Source organism: Gorilla gorilla, chromosome 5, assembly GCF_029281585.2.
Source record: "Gorilla gorilla gorilla isolate KB3781 chromosome 5, NHGRI_mGorGor1-v2.1_pri, whole genome shotgun sequence".
NCBI lineage: Eukaryota > Metazoa > Chordata > Mammalia > Primates > Hominidae > Gorilla > Gorilla gorilla.
In genome coordinates this window covers 175,347,610-175,368,144 of record NC_073229.2, presented here as the reverse complement: position 1 = coordinate 175,368,144, position 20,535 = coordinate 175,347,610, and the positions used below count along the sequence as shown (strand labels likewise).

General features: G+C 43.0%; 1 long non-coding RNA gene across 5 annotated transcripts in view; it reads left to right on the top strand.

The window, feature by feature from the left end:
- Window positions 1-20,535, top strand: part of LOC129534289 (uncharacterized) — a 77,831-nt gene that overhangs the window by 28,091 nt on the left and 29,205 nt on the right. Inside the window, exon 2 of one of the 5 annotated variants that reach the window (XR_008680821.1) lies at window positions 1,715-1,832. The exons of the other annotated variants lie outside the window; for them this stretch is intronic. This is a non-coding gene — a long non-coding RNA (uncharacterized lncRNA). The remainder of the gene's footprint in view (window positions 1-1,714; window positions 1,833-20,535) is intronic. 5 annotated transcript variants of the gene reach the window in all.

Below are 20,535 nucleotides of genomic sequence, written 5' to 3'. Positions count from 1 at the left end.
CTCGAACTCCTGACTTCAAGGGATCCACCCACCTCGGCCTCCCAAAGTGCTGAGATTACAGGCATGAGCCACCGCACCAGGCCTTTAAAATTAATTTTTATAAAACGATCCCAGTCTACAATTCTTTATTAACATTTATGATCCTACTTCTCCAGCAGGTTGGATTGGGCATACTTCTAACTTTTGCATCTTAGTTTGATTCTTTATTTGGTTAGCCTTCATTTAAACTAGCAATCTGCAATAGGGTGTTTTCTCTACCGTGCTATGCACGTGGCCTGGCAGAGAGCTTTTCTGGTGCATTTTTGAAAAGGCCCATAACCTGGGAATACGGTCCCACTGCAGACACTAAGGAAAGAAGCAAACCACAAAGGGATCAAGGATTTCTCATGGAACATGTGCCCTGAACACCCTCTGGGAGTTTCTGTGATGTTTGCTGTCATGGCAATGGATTACTCTGGATTATGGCTGCTGCCCCGGGATTGTTCTGTTCACCTGCTTGCTGTTTTCATTTTTGTTAGCTTGCTGTTTAGACACTTAAGGTGGATTCCATTTTGTTATCCAGATGTTTCTATGCCCAGGGGCACTAGCATGCATTCTAATCACTGGGCATGTATTGCTCTTTAATAGTATGTAGAAAATTGAGAAAGCCTTGAGAGCTGGCCTGAAAAATTTATTAGTCCCTCACTAAAACTTCATCTTTAAAATCATGTCTCTATGGTGTGATTGTACCTGGAAGAACTAGAACTCAACCACTCAATTATGAGCTCAAGAGTCTATGAAATTGAACATGCTCAGAAATTAATCATTTTTCTCATCTCTTCTGTGAATGATATCTCAGCAGTCAAGTTATCTTTCACTGGTAGGGGATATTCAAAAGTAAGAATTTGGAAGATCTTACTAAAAGGCTTTAGACAGAACCTGGAAATAGATTCTCTGCATTTGTATGCAAGTTAATTTTTGAATTCTCTACATATGCTGAGGGAAAAGATTAGGATGTCTAGATGGGCCTGGATAGCAAAGTCAGGGCCTGAATTTTTTCTGGTTAGCGCCTTGGGGAGATTAAGTGTGGCTATCACTCTGAATAAAATTTAACCCAAATGCTGAAACTTTTAGAGGAAACTGGATACATCAAACAGGAACCTGTTCTAACATCAAATGAGTGACTTATTTTGTTGCTTAACCAGGGTGGGTAACACTAAGCTGGCTATCAATAGCCCCCTGTTTCTTAGGGAATTTCTAATACGGTGTGACCATGTTTATTCGTAGATGGGACAGAGCTGCTGATGGCATTCTAAGACAGAGTAGAAGTAAAACTAAGAAAGATGGGGCTTTTGGTACCTAAAATTATTTTTTTCCTTTTAAAAGTTATAGTAATTTTTAAATTTTGGAAATTTAAAATTTTGGAAAATAAAAACTACAAGTACACTTATGGTAGACTTCCTTCCTTCCTTCCTTCCCTCCCTCCCTTCCTCCCCTCTTTCCCTTCCTTTCTCTTTCTTTCTTTTCTTTTCTTTCTTTCTTTCTCTTCCTTTTTCTTTCTTTCTTTCTTCTTACTTTCTTTCTTTCTCTTTCCTTCTTTCTTTTCTTTTCTTTTTCTTTCTTTCTTCTCTTTTCTTTCTCCTTTCTTTCTTTCGTTCTCTTTCTTTCTTTCTTTCTTTCTTTCTTCCTTTCTCTTTTCTTTTCTTTCTTTCTTTTTCTCTTTCTCTCTTTTCAGGGTCGCACTCTGTGGCCTAAGCTGGAGTGCAGTGGCAGTATCAGGACCCACTACATCCTTGACCTCCTGGGCTCAAACAATCCTCTCATCTCAGCCTCCCAAGTAGCTGGCACTATAGGTATGTACCACCGTGCCCAGACTATATATATATATATATATATATATATTTTTTTTTTTTTTTTTGTAGAGATGGAGGCCTCACTTTGTTGCCCAGGCTGGTCTCGAGCTCCTGGCTTCAGTTGATGCTCCCATCTCAGCCTCTCAAAATGCTGAGATGACAGCTGTGAGCCACTGTGCCCAGCCAGCATGTCTTTTTTTGATCTGCCCAGTACCAACCCTCATTCTGAGAATCACTCTTTCTGTTCCTTTAACCTGACGATTCCTGTGGGAGCAGCTGTGCTCTGACATGGCCTGGCCCTGCCTAGGGCTGATTAGAGAAAAACAATACCAATGATCCTCTTCTCTGGGATATTTGAACCTGATTCCAGGGGTGATTATCAATATCTGCAACAATCAGGGAGGTCCAGGTACCCACCAATTAGGACAGACATTGGCTGAAAAACAATTGATATGGGTGCAGCAGTGCACGCAGGCTGAAGAGCACCCTTGTTTGAGAAGAAGGAACATAGGGATTCCCTCTTTGGTGGCAGAAGTTGGAAACCGTGCAATGGGGAGGCCTGTTTTCTTCCTGTAGACAAATCTCATTGTGGTGAATAGGAATGAGGCCAACGGCAAGATCTGGAGATGGAAGAAGCTCCTGAAGATGTTGAAACCCCTGGTCCCAGCTGTTTTGTGGGCCAGCTGGATTCCTGCCCTTCTATAGCTGTATTGCTCAATCCTTTCCTGGGATCTGGGAGCAAATAAATTTCATTTTTGGCCCAAGTTAGTTCAAGTTCAGATTCTTTTCCCCCATAACAGTAACAAAGAGTCCTAACTGATTCAACATTAAACTGTATTCTTTTTTTAAAAGCTTGTTTGTTTGTTTTAGAGATGGGGTCTTGCTCTGTTGCCCAGGCTGGAGTACGGTGGCAGTATCACAGTTTACTGCAGCTGGAACTTCCGGGTGCAAGGGATCCTCCTTCCTTAGTTTCCCCAGTAGTTGGGACTACAGGCACGCACCATAACCAGCTAAATGTTTTCACAAATTTTTTTGGAGACAAGGTTTTGGGATGTTGCTCAGGCTTGTCTCAAACTCCTGGCCTCAAGCAATCCTCCCACCTCAGCCTTCTGAGCAGTTGGGATCACAGGCATGAGCCACCTCGTCCTGCCCAATAAAGCTTTGTAAAAAAGCCAGGCACGGTGGCTCACACTTGTAATCCCAGCGCTTTGGGAGGCCAAAGTGGGAGAATTCCTTGAATCTAGGAGTTAGAAACCACCCTGGGCAAAACAATGAAACCCCTGTCTCTACTTTAAAGGAAAAAAAAAAGCTTAGTGGAGTATAATTGACAAATAGAAACTGTATATAATTAACAGGTGTAACTTGATGGTTTGATATGCGTGTACATTGTGAAATGATCATCACATCAAGCTAGTTAACATATCCATCACTTCACGTAGTTACCTCTGTGTGTGTAGGCGTGTGTGTGTGTGTTGAGAAGACAAGATCTACTCTCAGCAAATTTCAAGTATACAATACAGTGTTAACTATAGTCACCATGCCGTACATTAGATTCACAGAATTTATTCATCCTGCATAATGGAAACTTTGTACCCTTTGACCAACATTTCCCCACTTCCCCCATCCTCCAACCCCTGGCAACCACCACTCTACTGTGTGCTTCTGTGAGTTAACTATTTTAAAATCTACATAAGTGAGATCATGCACTATTTGTCTTTCTATGTCTGGCTTATTTTACTTAGCATAATGTCCTTCAGGTTCACCCACACTGCAAGTGGCAGAATTTCCTTCTTTTTTTAAGGCTAAATAATAGTCCACTGAATATTACGTGTATATATATGTGTGTGTATATATATATATACATATGTATATATGTATATATGTGTGTATATATATATACATATATATGTATGTATATATATGTGTATATATATATATGCACATATGCACACACAGCCCTCATTTTCTTTTTTTTAAGGCTAAATAATATTCCATTGACTATTACATATATACATATGCACATACACACACACCCTTCATTTTCTTTTTTATTTCTTGAGGGTCTTGCTCTGTTGCCCAGTCTAGAGTGCAGTGGCATGACCACAGCTCACTGCAACGTCTAACTCCTGTGCTTAAGTGATCCTCCCGTTTCAGCCTCCCAAATAGCTAGGACTTTAGGCACACACCACCATGCTTAGCTAACTAAAAATTTTTTTTACTGTAGAGATGGGGGGAGATATGTTGCCCAGGCTGGTCTGCAGACAGAGGTAATTATACCTCTTCTTTTCTGATTTCAGTGGCTTTTATTTCTTTTTCTTGTCTAATTGTTCTGGTTAGGATTTCTAGTACTATGTTGAATAGAAGTGGTGTTAGTGGGCATTTGTAGCTAAGATAAGATATTAGAGAAAAACCTTTCAGTTTCTCCGTATTGATTACGATGTTAGCTATGGCCTTTCATATATTTTTTTTTTTACTTTTGTGAACTGTTCATGGAAATACATATGTGATCTTTATTATGTTGAAGTATGTCCCCTCTATACTTATTTTGTTAAGAGCTTTTATCATGAATGGATGTTGAATTTTGTCGAATGCTATTTCTGCACCTATTGAAATGATGCAGTATTTTTTGTAGTAGATCATGTAGTTTTTATATTTCAATCTGTTTTTATAGTAGAACATGTAGTTTTTATAGTAGATCATGTAGTTTTTATATTTCAATCTGTTAATGTGGTATATCACATTGACTTGCATATGTTGAACCTTCCTTGCATCCTAGGGATAAATCCCACTTGATTGTAGTGTATGATCCTTTTAATGTGCTGTTGAATTCAGTTTGCTAGTATTTTTTTGAGGAGTTTTGCATCTCTGTTCACCAGGTATATTGGCCTGTGGTTTTCTTCTTAGTGTTATTTTTTGTCTTTGATATTAAGGTGATGTGAACCTCATAAAATGGTTTTGGAGGTTGTCTCTGTTTTATTTTTTGGAAGAGTTTAAGAAGGATTGATAGTAATTCTTTTTTTGAATGTTTGTTAGGATTCACCTGTAAAGCCATCTGGTCCTAGGCTTTTCTTTGTTGGAAGGTTTTTCGCTTTTCAGACACGGTCTCACTCTGTCGCTTAATCATGCCCAGGAGTGCAGTGGCATGATCTCAGCTCATTGTAGCGTCAACCTCCCAGGCCCAGGTGATTCTCCTACCTCAGCCTCCTGAGTAGCTGGGACTACAGATGCACACCATGCCCAGCTAATTTTTTGTGTTTTTAGTAGGGATGGGGTTTTGCTACGTTGCTCAGGCTGGTCTTGAACTCCTGAACTCAAGCAATCTGCCCGCCTCAACCTCCCAGAGTGCTAGGAATACATGCATGAGCCACTGCACCCAGCCTGTTGGAAGGTTTTTGATTACTGATTTAGTCTTATTTGTGAATTGTCGGTTTAGGCTACTTTTTCCTGATTCAGTTTTGATAGGTTGTATACATGCTTCTAGGAATTTATCAATTTCTTCTATATTATCAAATTTGTTGACATATAATTGTTCATACTAGTTCATTATAACTTGTGATCAATCCTTTTTCTTTCTGAGGCATCTGTAGTAATGAATAATGATATTCTTATCTTTATAATGCCTTCAATCTTTTTTTTTTTTTTTTTTTTTTTTAGGTAGGGTCTTGCTCTGCTGCCCAGACTGAAGTGCAGTGGCATATTCACAGCTTACTGCAACCTCTGCCTCCCGAGTTCAAGTGTTTCTCATGCCTCAGCCTCCTGAGTAGCTATGATTACAGGCGTATGCCACCATGCCTGGCTAATTTTTGTATTTTTAATAGAGACAGGGTTTCACCGTGTTGGTCAGACTGGTCTTGAACTTCTGGGCTCAACTGATCCACCTGCGTCGGTCTCCTAAAGTGGTGGGATTACAGGCTTGAGCCACCTCGCCCAGCCAGATTGCATTTTGATCTTGTTAACAAGTATGCATAATTTCTTATATTGTTGTATAACTAGCAGTTTTATATAATTTTATTCTGCTTTCTCTTATTTAATGGTGTATTATTAATATGTAATACATTTATAATTTTATTATATTTGGTATGTTAATTTTTTTTTCTTTTTTGGGGGGACGGGGTCTCACTTTGTCACCCAGGCTGTAGTGCAGTGGCGTGATCTCAGCTCACTGCAGCCTTGACGTCCTGGGCTCAAGTGGTTCTCCTGCCTCAGCCTCCTGAGTAGCTGGGACTACAGGCATGCACCACCACGCTTGACTAAGTTTTTGTATTTTTTGTAGAGACAGGGTTTTACCATGTTGCCCAGGCTGGTCTTGAACTCCTGAGCTCAAAGCAACCCGCACACCTTGGCCTCCCAAAGTGTTGGAATTACAGGCGTGAGCCACCTCACCCAGCCAAATATCTTAAATTATATACTAACAATAATGAATCAGTAAAATACATTTACCGATATATAACAAGACGTGTTGCTACATGGTCTTCAGAGTAATCATTTTAATGTTTGCATAATATTTCATCTTATTGCTATAACAGTTAAAAGTTATTTTTTATTGAGGGCTTCTTCTGTTTCGCGTACCCTGTATATAGCATATATATATACCTCATAACAATCATAGGGGAATTACTGTCTTCAGGGTAGTGATATGATGACTGGCTTTGAGAGGCAAGCGTACTTCCTCAAAATCACAGAAAGTTATAGGCTACGTCTTGGCCTGTGCTCTTCCAAACCCATCTCTCCCATGCAACCTGGCTCCCTATTACGGTGGTTTACTATAGCAATTTCACCCTTGGTTGACATCTGTGTTACTTCCTGGATTTTGGATACTTCAGATTGGGTTAGATGTTTGGCATCTAATTGTTTGCTTCTGCTGACTTCAAAATTGCTGTTTTTAACTGCAAAGAGCATTTAACCTAAAGATATACACACTGTGTGAGGTTGTTGGACTCTAGTTTTTTGTTTTTTGTTTTTTTTTTTTTTGAGACAGAGCCTCATTCTGTTGCTCAGGCTGGAGTGCAGTGGTGCAATCTAGGCTCACTGCAACCTCCACCTCCAGGAGTCAAGCGATTCTCTTGCCTCAGCCTCCCGAGTAGCTGGGATTGCAGGGGCCTGCCACCATGTCCAGCTAATTGGTGTATTTTTAGTAGAGACGGGTTTCGCCATGTTGGCCAGGCTGGTCTTGAACTCCTGACCTAAAGTGATCCACTTGTTTCAGCCCCCCAAAGTGCTGGGACTACAGGCGTTAGCCACGGTACCCGGCCTGTTGGACTCTATTTTATGTTATCTTGTTGGGTCCAGTTATCTCCCTTTATTAATTTACTTAATAAATATTTATGGAATAGCCAGCATGCATTTGATGTTAATATCTGGTGCAAATGTGAAGAAATATGATATCTTTGGGAATATCAAGGTGAATCATCCATGAATCTTGTCTGGAACTCTTAGTCTAGTTGAGAAGAAAAGATGAAAAGCACTAATAATTATAATAAAAGGAATAAACGCTTAAAGTATACTTTAAGAGATGTAGAGATGAATATTGTAGAGATTCAGAGGACAAAAAGATGACTTACAGCTGGGGAGACTGGGGAAGACTTTCGAGAAGAGATGCCCTTTGAGCTAGAATCTGAGCCATGGGTAGAATTTGAACCCCTGAAGGACAAGGGCTGACGTCAGCATCAGTGCTGCGCATGTCAGACAGACCTGGAAGGCCAGTTCCCTCCAGAAGGAAGCACTAAATGAGGTCCCAGACATCCCCCAACAGAAGGAGGGAAAAGAAGTCAGCACCGTGATTTATCAACCTCAAACATATTATTAAGTCAGAAGATGGAGTTATTTTCCTTTCGGATAATATCACCCTACTTACTAACTTCCCATTCTTTCCTCCATCCACTGCAATCTGACTGCTAAGGTCAACAAAAACCTTCTCATTACCGAATCCAGTGGCCCCTACTAAGCTTGCATCCCACTTACCTTTTGTATTATATGTGATTATTCTCCTTGAAACTCCCTCCACCACCCACCCCAGCATCTGCGACACCCCTTTGTCCTGGCCACCTGTCCTCTCCTCTCTAGTTTCAAGAATTTTGAGACCATAAATTTCTGTTGTTTTAAGCCACCTCATTTGTGCTACTTTGTTACAGCAGCCCTAAAAAACTAAAACATCATTTCAAAAATCATTTACAGGTGTAAGATTTTTCCCCCATGTTCAGCCTTGTCTAACCAGAGTTAGGCACTGAAGTATCTATTGGAGTAATACATTCATTAACAAGTGTATTCTTCTCAGTAGATGGTCTGTCTTAAAAATGGAAACAAATGTTAGCATCTACCACTGACCTTTAAATCAATATTTATCGAAGTAAATTTACTGAAAAATAACCTGTGATTGTGCAAAATAATGGATATTTAAGGATATTTATTGCAGCATTGTTTATAATAGCAAAGGACTGGCAACAACCCAAATGTCTGTCAATAGAGGAACTAATTAAACGAGGGATGGTTTTACATCCACTCAATTGCTTTTTTTTTTTTTTTTTTTTTTTTTTTTGAGATGGAGTCTCGTTCTATCACCCAGGCTGGAGTGCAGTGACATGATCTCAGCTCACGCAACCTCTGCCTCCCCAGTTCAAGAAATTCTCCTGCCTCAGCCTCCCAAGTGGCTGGGATTACAGGCGCATGCCACCACACCTGACTAATTTTTGTATTTTTAGTAGATACAGAGTTTCACCATGTTGGCCAGGCTGGTTTTGAACTCCAGACCTTAAGTGATCCGCCCGCCTTGGCCTCCCAAAGTGCTAGGATTATAGGCGTGAGCCACCGCACCCGGGCTCAATTGCTCTTTTGAGACAGAGTCTCAGTCTGTCACCCAGGCTGAAGTGCAGTGGCGCAATCTTGGCTCACTGCAACCTCTGCCTCCTGGGTTCAAGTGATTCTCCTGCCTCAGCCTCCCAAGTAGCTGGGAGTACAGGTACGCGCCACCACGTCTGGCTAATTTCTGTATTTTTAGGAGAGATTTCACCATGTTGGCCAGGCTGACCTCGAACTCCTGACCTCAAGTGATCTGCCTGCCTTGGCCTCCCAAAGTGCTGGGATTACAGACGTGGGCCACCGTGCCCAGCCCTTTTTAAAATATATATATATATATATATATATATATATTCTTTATTTTCTATAATTTATAATTATAGAAAATCTCTGAAAGGAAACAGAAGAAAATGCAATTAATTGCTTTTGGGGAGAAGAATCTGATAGTCATTAAATAAATAAGTAAATAATAAATAAAATTTAAGTCTTGAGCCCAAGAGTTCAAGACCAGCTGGGGCAATATGGTGAAACTCCATCTCTTATAAAAAAATTCAAAAAATTAGCCAGATGTGGTGGTGTGCACCTGTAGTCCCAGCTACTTGGGAGGCTGAGGTGGGAGGATCACCTGAGTCCAGGAGGTCAAGGCTAGAGTGAGCCAAGATCATGCCACTGTACTCTAGCCTGGGCGACAGAGTGAAACCCTGTCTCAAAATAAATAATAATAAAAAATAAAATTTAAAAGTAGAGTCTGTGAAAGGGTATATGTTTAAATTTATTAAAATGTACCATGATGTTTGGTGGTCTTTCACTAGATGTTTCTATTCTGGCCTAAGGGGAACAGTCTGTGATGAAAAATCAGGGTTGGGTGCAGTGGCTCACACCTGTAATCCCAGCATTTTGGGAGGCAGAGGCAGGTGGATCACTTGAGCTCAGGAGCTCGAGACCAGTCTTGGCAACATGGCAAAACCTCATCTCTACAAAAAATACAAAAATTAGCAGGGCATGGTGGCGTGTGTGCCTGTAGCCCCAGCTACTCGGGAGGCCGAAGCAGGAAAATTGCTTGAGCTCAGGAGGTCAAGGCTGCAGTGAGCTGAGATTGCACCACTGCACTCCAGTCTGGTTGACAAAGTGAGATCCTATCAAAAAAAAAAAAAAAAAAAAGAAAAAAGAAAAATCAAAGGGTAGCTAAACAGTAAAAGGAAAAAAAAATCACTATTATTAGGCCGGGTGAGGTGGTTCATGCCTATAATCCCAGCACTTTGGGAGGCCAAGGCGGGCGGATCACTTGAGGTCAGGAGTTTGAGACCAGCCTGGCCAGCATGGTGAAACCCCGTCTCTACTAAAAATACAAAAATTAGCCAGGCGTGGTGGTAGGCGCCTGTAATACTAGCTACTTGGGAGGCTGAGGCAGGAGAATTGCTTGAATCTGGGAGGCAGAGATTGCAGTGGAACCCGGGAGGCAGAGGTTGCAGTGCGCCAAGTTGGGCCACTTCACTCCAGCCTGGGTGACAGAGCAAGACTCCAACAACAACAACAACAACAACAAAATTCACTTTTATTAATATAAGGTGGCTTTAGTTTAAATTTTTTAAAGTTTAATAATAAAAACAGAGAGCTTCTTTTTAAAAAATTTAATTATTTTTATACTTAAAAAAAAGAAGCCGGGTGTGGTGGCTCATGCCTGTAATCCCAGCACCTTAGGAGGCTGAAGTGGGTGGATCACCTGAGGTTGGGTGTTCGAGATCAGTCTGGCCAACAGGGTGAAACCCCGTCTCTACTAAAAATACAAAAAAAATTAGCTGGGCGTGGTGGCATGTGCCTGTTATCCCAGACACTTGGGAGTCTGAGGCAGGAGAATCGCTCGAGCCTGGGAGGTGGAGGTGGCTGGGATTACAGGTGCCTGCCACAATACCCGTTGCTAATTTTTGTACTTTTAGTAGAGACAAGGCTTTGCCATGTTGGCCAGGCTGGTCACAAACTCCTGACCTCAAATGATCTGCCTGCCTCAGCCTCTCAAAGTGCTGGGATTACAGGCATGAGCCACTGTGTCTGGCCCTCCCATATACTTTAGATCATTCCTAGATTACTTATAATACCTAATACAATGTAAATGCTATGTAAATAGTTATTTTGCATTTTGGCCAGGCATGGTGACTCACTCCTGTGATCCCAGCATTTTGGGAGGCCAAGGCGGGTGGATCACTTGAGGTAAGGCGTTCGAGACCAGCCTGGCCAACATGGTGAAACCCCATCTCTACTAATAATACAAAAAAATTAGCCAGGTGTGGTGGTGCACACCTGTAATCCCTGCTACTGGGGAGGCTGAGGCAGAAGAATCTCTTGAACCCAGGAGACGGAAGTTGCAGTGAGCTGAGATCATGCCTCTGCATTCCAGCCTGAGTGACAGTGAGACTCTGTCTCAAAAAAAAAAGTTGTTATACTGTATTTTAAATTTTGCATTACTTTTATTGTTGTATTGTTATTGTTAGTTTCTTTTTTTCCAGTATAGTCATGTGATGAACATATCTTTTTGGTTAACAATGTGCTACATATATATGGTGATCCCATAAGATTATAAACTGTATTTTTAATGTACCTTTCTATGTTTAGATAGTTTTAGATACACAAATACCATTGTGTTACAATTGCCTACTGTATTCAGTGCAGTCCACGCTGTGCAGACTTGTTGCCTATGGGCAATAGGGTATACCGCATAGCCTAGGTATATAGTAGGCTGTACCAACTAGGTTTATGTAAGTACGCTCTACGGTGCTCACAGGATGATGAAATTGGCTAACGATTATCCTCATCATTAAGTGATGCTGTGACTGTATTTTCGATGGAGTTTGGTTGAATCTGAGGATGCAGAACCCATGAATGCAGAGGGCTCACTGCATTGTGCCTGCCACAGGTGTATACCTGGGAGGGTTGGGTCATACGGCGTGCATGAATTCAAGCAGTATAATCAATACTGCCAACAGTTTTTACAGTGGGCCAATTTACACTCTCACTGGCACTGCGGGAGAGTCCAGTTTATCCACACCCTTGCCAACTCCCAGTATTGTTTGTTTGTTTTTCTTTTCTTTTTGGAGACAGAGTCTTGCTCTGTTGCCCAGTCTTGCTCTGTTGCTGGAGTACAGTGGCGCCATCTTGGCTCACTGCAGCCTCTGCCTCCCGGGTTCAACTGATTCTTGTGCCTAACCCACCCGAGTAGCTGGGATTATAGGCACACACTACCACGCCCAGCTAAGTTTTGTATTTTCAGTAGAGATGGGGTTTTGCCATGTTGCCCAGGCTGGTCTCAAACTTCTGCCTCAACTGGTCTGCCTGCCTCAGCCTCTCAAAGTGCTGGGATTACAGACGTGAGCGACCGCGCCCAGCCTGATCCCCAGTATTGGCAGTTTTTATCAATGTTAGCCATTCAGTTGAGCATGTAGTGGTCAATAAATGTGGATTGAATTTGCATTTCCTTGGTGATTAATCATGAGCACTTTTTAGTGTTATTTGTCACTTATATGACCTCTTTTGTGAAGTCCTTGTTCAAGTCTTTTGCCCATTAAAAAAAACTGAGTTGGGAGCAGACAGCTTTTTAGACTGTGAAAATATTTATCTGAGTGAGACTTTCCATCTGAACATGTTAAAATATGTAGAAAAAACAGATCATTCTAATGTGTTTAGAATGTCAGTAAAGGAAGAAAATGAGCTCACTTATGCAGTTCTCTAGGCAACCTTTTTTTCTTTAAGTAAAGCTTAGCAAACAATGGAATCACTGAGAGTAACTCACTTCTATATAGTGCTTTAGGATTTACAAAGTGCTTTCCTATCCATTTTCTCATTCTGTTTTTATTAGAAGTAACACGTGAAATATTGCTTGCTAGTCTTGTTTTCATAGCAGATATTACTTTCACCAAATGCAAAAATCAAGGCAAAATGCATATATTCAACATAATTGTAGTTGGGTAAATTAGCAGTGTAATTTGTGAATTTGATCATTTTTCTTCTGTGCTCACAATTACCTCTAATTTGGTGATAAATGCAATACATGCTTGCAGAATGTCTAAGGAACCCTCCATCCTCTGATGCTGAAATGTAGACTGCCTTCTGGGAGTTGCTGTTTAAATCAGGAAGAGAGCATAAATCCACAAGAGCCTGGTGATTGGAAATATGTCTGTTGCAGAGGGGAGAGCAAATCTCTATTGTTGAGGGCAGCAGAATGACACAAATCAAGCAGACATCTTTTCAAGAAGCAGATAGCAAATAACTTTTCTGCATTACAGATGCTATGCTGTTTTCATTCCTTCCAGACTGGACGCTAATTAAATTAGCCTCTTTACTCTGGTTCTTTAGAGAAAAACTGCTTCTGATTTGATGCCACATCTCTCCCAGGACTAAATATGTGTGTCCAATGGTGGCGGGGGTGGAGGGGGGAGGTCATGTCTTTGTGTACGTGTGAAATGAGAGGAATTATTGAAGAAAAGCAACGAACATGCATTAAAATTCTCAGGCTAAAAGGAATCCTGATTTTTTTTTTCACTTCTTGGCATTTTAAATGGCAACATGCTATTAAAATATATGACCTCTTTCCCATCAGGTTTACAACCCTCAAAGATCAGGCAGGCAAATGTAAGATAGAAATAAAATATAAATTTAATGACTTTTTTTTCCCATGGCTATCTCAAAATTAGAACCATATCTCAGAAGAAGTGAAGTTGTCTCCTTGTAATTCTAGTAAAAGCCACTAAAGATAGAGAATTTCGCTGGGTGCAGTGGCTCACGCCTGTAAACCCAGCACTTTGGGAGACCGAGGCAGGCGGATCATGAGGTCAGGAGATCGAGACCATCCTGGCTAACATGGAGAAACCCTGTCTCTGCTAAAAATACAAAAAATTAGCCGGGCATGGTGGCAGGCGCCTGTAGTCCCAGCTACTCAGGAGGCTGAGGCAGGAGAATGGCATGAACCCGGGAGGCAGAGCTTGCAGTGAGCAGAGATGGTGCCACTGCACTCCAGCCTGGGCAACAGAGAGAGACTCCATCTCAAAAAATAAAATAAATAAATAAATAAATAATAGAGAATTTTACTTGCAAATATGGTACCTAGAGCAGCTATGTGGCACCACCACCTTCCTCAACACAGATTATTGTCTTGTGCCGTTTCTTATGTTTTGTCCCTCTCTGCTATTCTATTATTGCACTGGACATCACGGTGTCACTGAGCATGAGTTTTCCCTTTTCTTGACTTGGTGTCCACGACTCCTCTCAGCTCGCGAGCTTCTTGGAAAGTTGACTGACTGCCCTTGTGATTCCAGGGAAGTCATTTGGCTCAGGCGCAAATTCATCAGCATAATTCTTTTCTTAGCCAGGGATGAGCACATACTCCAATTTTGCAAAGGTACTTGCAGGAGCTCTTGGGAATGAAGCTGCCCATTCTTCTCAGACAGCTTCCAGAGGAGCCCTGATCTCTCTCCCTAGGCTTGGAAGGAGATGCATGTGGGCCTGGGAGTAAAGGATCAATCTGCTGTTCCAGAACCCAGATGACAGATGGACAGTAGGGCCTTGAAGACATCACCAGAGACTGAAATAAACGAACCCTGGAGGCTGCCCCAACTCTCAATCCACATCCTGTCTCCTTTATGGCTTAAGGCAGTTTGAATTGGGTTTTCTGTTATTTACAGTTGAACATGTCACTGTATATTGTCTGTGTTTTGGTATATCGTCTGTGTTTTGTTTTTTTGTTTGTTTTTGAGATGCAATCTTGCTCCATCACCCAGGCTGGAGTGCAGTGGCGTGATTGCTCACTGCAACTTCTACCTCCCGGTTTAAGCGATTCTCCCACCTCAGCCTCCACAGTAGCTGGGACTACAAGCGTGGGCCACCACACCTGGCTCATTTTTTGTATTTTTAGTAGAGATGGGTTTCACCATGTTGACCAGGCTGGTCTTGAACTCCTGACCTCAGGTGATCTGCCCACCTTGGCCTCCCAAAGTGCTGGGATTATAGGTGTGAGCCACTGAGCCCGGCCTTAATTGGTATATTGTTATTAAAATATAATGTAGTAATAGAAAATCTTAGGTATAGTAAGGCCAACAGATCATGAGATCACTGCCATTGAAAAGACAGTTTGATACTCACAGTTCCCAAGAGAAAGGGGCACACCGTGCCATTGGGGGCCACACGGGGAAATGCCAGGGTTGGTCAGAAGGCTAGAGGTAGTGGGCTGGGGGAGTCGGGGAGTGATGATAGAAACTGTGGGTAGCAAGAGCCTTTATTGTGGTTTCCAAAGGAAGAAACAGATGAGGCAGAGCAGGCAATTTAGGATTGGCCAGTTTAAGTAAATTCTTTTTTTTTTTTTTTTGAGACAGAGTCTGGCTCTGTTGGCCAGGCTGGAGTACAGTGGCATGACCTCAGCTCACTGCAAGCTCTGCCTCCCAGGTTCACGCCATTCTCCTGCCTCAGCCTCCCGAGTAGCTGGGACTACAGTCGCCTGCCACCACGCCCGGCTAATTTTTTGTACTTTTAGTAGAGATGGGGTTTCATGTTGTTAGCCAGGATGGTCTCGATCTCCTGACCTTGTGATCTGCCCGCCTCGGCCTCCCAAAGTGCTGGGATTACAGGCGTGAGCCACCACACCCAGCCCAGTTTGAGTAAACTCTGTGAGCTATGGAGCACATGGGCCGTCCCTAGCTGTCTGGTACCCAGCCCTGGGGTGATGAGGGCAGGTAGGTGGTGGCCTAGAGTATGAGGGCTCCATAAAGGAGGTGGTTAGGTTTGGGCTCTGGAGTTTTTGGTTTACATTTGAGAAATATGCTTACCACTGAGTTGTTTAGCATCTCTAGGAATTGACCCTTCCAGGGTCAGCAAGGCCCCAGATGTCAAAGCATCAGATTACAGAAAAGAAGACGTGGTTAATAGATAAATTCACTAAAAGTTTAGGCCAGGGGCAGTGGTGTGTGCCTGTAGTCCCAGCTACTTGGGAGGCTGAGGCAGCAGAATCCCTTGAGCCTAGGAACTCGAGGCCAGCCTGGGCAACATAGCAAGAACCCCATCTCTAGATACATACATACATACATAAAAGTTCAATAACACTCCTAGGAGATCATGTTTTTACTATTAATATTGCAAAAGGAACAGGAAAACAATGCTGATTTTTCATGATGTCATCACAGATTTTCTAACCAAAATGTATACACTGACTATGCATCAATTTCAGGGAATGAAGCATTCAGGATCCCCAAGCTCCCCACAGAATGATTAATTACTTGGACATGGATGCTGAGACCAGCTCGGTCGGGGAGACCCTAACCCAGTGGTGCTAGAGGAATTAAAGACACACACACAGAAGTATAAAGGTGTGGAGTGGAAAATCAGGGGTCTCACAGCCTTCAGAACTGAGAGCCTCAAACAGAGATTTACCCATGTATTTATTGACAGCAAGCCAGTGATAAGCATTGTTTCTATAGATTATAGATTAACTAAAAGAATTCCTTATGGGAAATAAAGGGATGGGCCGAAATAAAGGGATGGGCTCTGGCTAGTTATCTGCAGCAGGAGCACGTCCTTAAGACACAGATCACTCATGCTATTGTTTGTGGTTTAAGAACGCCTTTAAGCAGTTTTCCACCCTGGGTGGGCCAGGTATTCCTTGCCCTCATTCCAGTAAACCCACAACCTTCCAGTGTAGGCGTCATGGCCATCATGAACATGTCACAGTGCTGCAGATATTTTGGTTATGGCCAGTTTTGGGGCCAGTTTATGGCCAGATTTTGGGGGGCCTGTTCCCAACACATGGTTACCTTTATTTTATTACAGAAATCTCTGATATCCTTCGCTCTTTCTCTTTTATTCATTAAACAATGTTTCTGGGCACCGAGTATATGCTAGGTAGGTCCTGTTCTGGCTACTGAGACATGGTGAGGAACCACCTGAAGGCCCCTTCATAGAGCTTATAATCTGGCGGTGGTGGGGATGGAATATTAAAGTAATTAAACAATTATATAAGATGATTTCATATATTGATAAGTGCTAGGAAATAGAGTGGACAGTTGGTAGATGACATAGGATGAGGCTGGTGGGGGCTAGAGGGAATCCCTCTTTTTTCTTAGAGACAGGGTCTCACTATGCTGCCCAAGCTGGAGGGCAGTGGCATCATCATAGCTCGATGTTGCCTCGAATTCCGAGGCTCAAGCAGTCCTCTTTAGCATCCCAAGTAGTTGGGACTACAGGCACGTGCCACCCTGCCTGGCTAATAAAAAAAATTTTTTTTTGTAGAGACAGGATCTCACCATCTTGCCCAGGCTGGTCTTGAACTCCTAGGTTCAAACAATCCTCCTGTCTTGGCCTCCCAAAGTGCTGGGGGTGGGGGGTGTCTCTAGTGCTGGGGGTGGGGGATGTCTCTAGTGCTGGGGGTGGGGGATGTCTCTAGTGCTGGGGGTGGGGGGTATCTGTAGTGCTGGGGGTGGGGGGTGTCTGTAGTGCTGGGGGTAGGGAGTGTCTCTATTTTTGGTTAGGTGATCCAGGAACGTAACACATTGCTTGCCCCTCCTCTTACCTCCCCTCCCTTCCACACACACATTCTTGAGGTAACTTATCTCATACTTAGGGCTTCAAGTGCTTCTGAATCAAAGCTCAGGTGACCTTTGCCTCTCCACTCTCATCTCCCTGCCCTGGAAGTCAGGAGTTTTTTGCTCTATGTCTGTTGTCAGAACAAACAACTCACCAATACCACAGAGATTCTTTCTTCTTCCTTCTGCTCATTTTTGATAAATTCATCTAGCCACTGCTTCCTGTGTGTCTGCTATGAACAGAACAGAACACTGCATTAGGCAATGTGCCTTCCATCCATCCTGACCCTACATGTCTTAGCTTTGCCCAATAAGGCTGGCTACTTGGAGTGTCACTGGCCTTCCCATAGATAACTGACAAGTTGCAGAGCCTTTGTGTAACTGCACCTTTGATTTGTGGGTTCCTTGGTTGCAATTCTTCCTTTTGTTTATTTGCTTGGTTTTGGCTATGCACTGCCATTCCAGTGGGCTGAGGGTTCTGGAAGCCTAGTTTCTCTAGAAGACGGATTTAATTTTCATGATGGCAGGTTTCACTGATTTAGAGTGTTATATAAAAATTAGCAGGCTGGGCGCGGTGGCTTACTCCTGTAATCCCAGCACTTTGGGAGGCCGAGGCAGGTGGATCACCTGAGGTCGGGAGTTTGAGACGAGCCTGGCCAACATGAGACCAGCCCGTCTCTACTAAAAATATAGAAATTAGCTGTGTGTGGTGGCAGGTGCCTGTAATCCCAGCTACTTGGGAAGCTGAGGCAGGGGAATCACTTGAACCCAGGAGGCGGAGGTTACAGTGAGTCCAGATCCTGCCATTGTACTCCAGCCTGAGCGAGAGAGCAAGACTCCGTCTCCAAAAAAAAAAAAAAATTATCGGAGGCCATTGTTTTGGACTGAGCTCCTGCAAAAGCCCCCACCAGATCAGACTAAAGATCAAAATGATGTCACTAATGCTGAGGTTCCCAGGCGCCAAACTAAAACTGTCAAGCTGATCTTCTGAGAAATCAGGAGAGAGAGATAACTGGCAATCTCCCTCCCAACCAGGCCAGTTTCTGTCTTCAATCGGCATGATAATGAATGCCCTTCTTTTAACCCTTAATCTGAAGTAAACTGATCATACCCAGTCAGTAATTTTTCTATTGTTCTGTCCCCACCTTACAAGGGAAATAACTTTGAAATGACCAATCTGCTTTCTGTTCTTTGTTTCTGCTTTCTTCAGCACTTTTTCTGCCTATAAATCCACCCTTCTCTGCTCAGCTCATCAGAACACTCATTCTATTTTATGGAATGAAGTGTTGCACGATTCTCGAATCGCAAATAAAGCCACTAGAGATCTTTAAACTAAATTTGTTGTAATTGTGTCTTTTGACAAGGATCATAAGGAAGATTTGCTGAGAACTGGCTGCTCACACCATCCAGCTGTAACTACTACATTTTTTATAAATGTATAAGAAATCCCCAATCCATGGATTTCATTACTGCCCTTTGGACAACAGTGAGTGGCATGGGCTGAACTGGGTCCCCCCACCTAATTCACATGTTGAAGTCCTAATCCGCAGTACCTCAGACTGTTACTATAGTTAGAGATAGGGCCTTTGTAGAGGTAATCAAGATTAAATACGGTCCTGTGGGTGGGCCCTAATCCAATGTGACTGGTGTCTTTATAAAAAAGAGGAAGTGATACCGGGGACACATGAGCAGAGCAGGGCAGCAAGAGGGAGGCCATCTGCAAGCCAAGGAGAGCGGCCTCAGAGGAAACTTGGAACTCCAGAATTCCCGTCTCTAGGATAAATTTCCGTTGTTGATGCCGCTTATTTTGTTATGAGAGTCCAAGCAAACTAGTGCAGCAAAGAAGAAGGGGATCCCCTGGCGGGGCTCATGCCTGTCATCTCAGCACTCTGGGAGGCCGAGGCGGGTGGATCACCTGAGGTCAGGAGTTCGAGACCAGCCTGGTCAACATGATTAAACCACGTCTCTACGAAAAATACCAAAATTAGCCGGGCATGGTGGCTACTCCCACCATGTGGTAATCCTAGCTACTCGGGAGGTTGAGGCAGGAGAATCGCTTGAACCCGGGAGGCAGAGGTTAAAGTGAGCCGAGATTGTGCCACTTCACTCCAGCTTGGGTGACAGAGTGAGACTCCATCTCAAAAAAAAAAAAAAAAAAAAACGAGAGAGAGAGAGAAATAATACAAAGGAAGGCGGTCCCTTGCCAGCACTTGTCTTGCCTACTTGAGTTTTCTCTTCCATTCAGCTCATGCTATTCCACTCATTCTAGACTTTCTTTCTTTGCTTTTTCTCTTCTCTGCCATAACACTCGAATAACATTCCTCCCAGCATCAACTCCCCTTCTCCTGCCAATAGCGCCTCACTTTTCCTTTTGGAAAACCACCCTTTTGGAACTCTTAATTCTTGCAGTTTGGATGGGGCTGAGGCTACATTCTTCTGCCCCCATCCACTCCAGGGGTGGGAACATGACCCAGGTCTGCAGAATCAGAGGCACAGGGAGTCAGGTAGGTTGAGGGTTTCTCTGCAGCCCTAAGGAAGAAGGTATTTTCCACCTGGGTTGCTGAGCTGATAGGATGTACATCCACAGCTGCCAGACACCACTCCTTGCCTTATGAAAATGCAATGAACTCAAGAAAGCAGAGCTGAGACCACATCCTAATGACATCATTTGGTTTCCATCCAGCCTTCCCTGAGCTTACTTCTTGCCTTTTTAATTACATGATTCAACCACCAACCTCCTCCCCACCCACTTTTTTTTTGTTTTTCCAAACAGGGTTGATTTTCCATAACTTGTAGTTAGGAGTCATGACTTGCATACCAAATCGGATTCATTTCTTAACACCCCACTCATACTTAATCTCCTTCATCAAACCTTTAATCATTTACTGCAGCACACGAAGTTTATCAGCTCTGAATCTACAAAGAACTTAATGTCTGTGCTACATGGTTTTATTTAATTAAATAAATAAACAAATAAATAAATAAATAAATTTTTGAGACAGGGTCTCACCCTGTCATCCAGGCTGGAGTGCAGTGGCATGATCACGGCTCACTGCAGCCTCGACCTCCTGGGCTCAGGTGATCCTCCCAGCTCAGCCTCCCTGGGACTATAGGCTACACAGTTTTAGAAATTATTCTGTACATGCTGACCGTGAAGCACTTCAGGAAATTGTGAATTGATGAGTCCTGGGTATTAGTTTTCTTCCTTTGTTTCCCCCAGTCACACTGCATCACACACAGGCCAACTCAAAACCCCGTGAGCTTTTTCCTGGTCTCTCATGGGTTGATCTCACTCGGTTCTCACAGCCACCCTGGGAAAGCTTAAGTCACTTGCTGAATGAAGGTCACCTGGT